Genomic DNA, 2,608 nt, shown 5'->3' on the forward strand with positions numbered 1-2,608 from the left:
ACCTTTCGCTTTTGATCAGTCAGGTAGAACACAAGTGTGTGTGTGTGTGTGTGTGTGTGTGTGTGTGTGTGTGTGTGTGTGTGTGTGTGTGTGTGTGTTCAGCGCTCAGTAGATCGGGCTGCCGACTGAATGAGCTCATTAGTGGTGGCAGAGTAACACATGGCCTGGGGCACACACACACACTTTCCCTCTCTAACCCCCACTGCTCTCTCTCTCACACACACACACACACACACACACACACACACACACACTCCAGACAAGCATACTAATGCAGTGTGTGTATGCATATATACACAGTATATGTGTGTGTTCTGGTGCACATGTACTAAATGCTCCAGTAAATCCAGACAGAGGCTGCACTCGTCTGTTTACTCGTCTTCAGTGTTGTTGTGACTCTCTGATAATGATTTAATGGGCCACGTGCTCTCTGAAAACATTAAGTGTTAACAAGAAGACAATCAGCAGGAGCCCACACAGCGCCACACAGCGCCGAACGTTTCAGCAGAAAAAAAACCAACAATTCTCATGAATCCTGATAGGTTTCATCGCCAGCAGAGACTCTGTTATTGATGACGGTGTTTCTCAGATTGTCTGATGCCATCTGGATCCACATCTAGATTTGACATTAGAGCCAGCAGGGGACACATCAACACTCTCAGTCCTCACAGAACTGCAGTTTGAAAATCCAGCTCCTTCTAACGAACAGTCGAGGTTTAAACAGCTCAGAAATATAAAACAAGCATCTGCTACTGGTACCACAAGACAAAATGTTAGCTACTACTACCACACCAAACATATCTATATATCTAGCATATATCTATGTTTGTGTTTGCTAAGGTAGCCCCTCACTGGGCTTGTACTGCTGCTGTCACAGTTTGTCAGGGGTGGTTCCAGGACCTGACGTTTGGGGGGGCTTGGCCCCCAAAAGATTTACTAAATCTAAAATGAAATGGTTTTTTCAGCTAAACCAGTTAACTTTATATTGAATTAGAAACAGAATCTCAGAAACCTTCATCATGCCTGCAAACATCAGGGGTGTCAAACCCATTTTCACTGAGGGCCACAGGAGAGTTATGGTGGCCCTCGAAGGGCCAGTTGTAGTTAACTTTGACGTTTCATGTTTAACTTTGACTAAACAGAGTTTTAACACGTCCTCTTTAAACACTGATAAGAACTAAGTGTATGACTGACCAAATCTGTAATAAATACAGAAATGCTATTAAACGTAAAACAAAAAAGTTTCACTCATTGATGAGTTTCTAGTGAGTAGCTGCATTATGGCAGATTTAGTTTATGTTTGATGATGACTTTAAAACAGCTTATTTTCAGACATTTTGTGCAATCCACCTAAATTGCTCAGTTACTTCAAGCCAACGGCTCAGGGACAGGAATTTTTTTAATATATTTTTATTTCATTTATTTTTATTAAATCAATTTTGTTGCATTTAACCATAAATTTAAAGTTTAACATTGATATAAGAAACAAATTTCATGTTAAGTAAAAAGAAAAAAAAAACAGTGGGGTGGCGGGTCACACGGGAGTCACCCGCGGGCCTTGTGTTTGACATGTGACCTACACCAATGACAGACACATCATGCTAACAAGTAGCTGTGGAGTGAAGCAGTTATGGGGGGGGGGGGATTCCACTGCATTTTCCAGCCATTTTATGTACATTTTAGTAAATTTACAGGATTAATAAAACACCTAAATAACATGAACTTGTATCTTAAAATCACTTCCAGGGGTGGGCACAGCTAAACAAAAAGTTAGCAGCTAATCTGCTGAAGAAGATGTGTTAGCTATGTAAACACTAAACTGCTAAACAGATTTTAAAAAATGAGAGGAAGCTAACGCTAACTAGTTGAAGACTGGTGAGACTGACGCAAACCTGCTGTTAGATTTCTTTAATTGTAATTTTTTACTTTAAGTTTAATTTGAAGGTGGGCGGGATCATCTGTGGCGAATAGGCCAATCCCAACCAGTTATAGCTCTGTTATACTTCCAGTTTATCCTTTCAGAATAAAAGCTTTTTAAATTGAGTTTGTATTTTTATAAATACTACTTAATCAAAGAACAAAGAGCAAATACTTTCTCTACCATCTTTTATACGTAGTTAATTTTGTACTTGTTTAAATTTTGTAAATGTTTTTTTAGGTTCTTAATTTGAAGTTTAGCAGCTAAAGATGCTACATGCTGCTGACACGTCCAGCACTGCTTGTAGGAGGGGATAGTTTTATTTAATTACAGGATAAATGACATACAAATAAGGTTTTACATTTGCAAATTTTTTCTGGACTTATAGTTAGTGGAATCAAATTCAGCAGAAGTTAATCAGTCTGCTAATGGTTTCCAAAGATAGCAAAAGAGCTAATACGTTAAATTAAAAGCTAGTTCCGCCATTAGCATATTAGTGGAACTGTGCCCACCACTGGAAACTGCTTTAACTTTATTTTTTTACACACTGAGCATCATGAGGTAGTCCTGACTGCATCATATATTACTTTTATCATGAACCATCCTCTGCACCGTACACTGAAAAAAATGATTTTTGGGTGTAGTAACATTTATTTAATTATTCTTTAAAATTTTACAAAAAAAATAAAT

This window comes from Austrofundulus limnaeus, unplaced genomic scaffold (genome assembly GCF_001266775.1).
Source record: "Austrofundulus limnaeus strain Quisiro unplaced genomic scaffold, Austrofundulus_limnaeus-1.0 Scaffold658, whole genome shotgun sequence".
In the NCBI taxonomy this organism is placed as follows: Eukaryota; Metazoa; Chordata; class Actinopteri; order Cyprinodontiformes; family Rivulidae; genus Austrofundulus; species Austrofundulus limnaeus.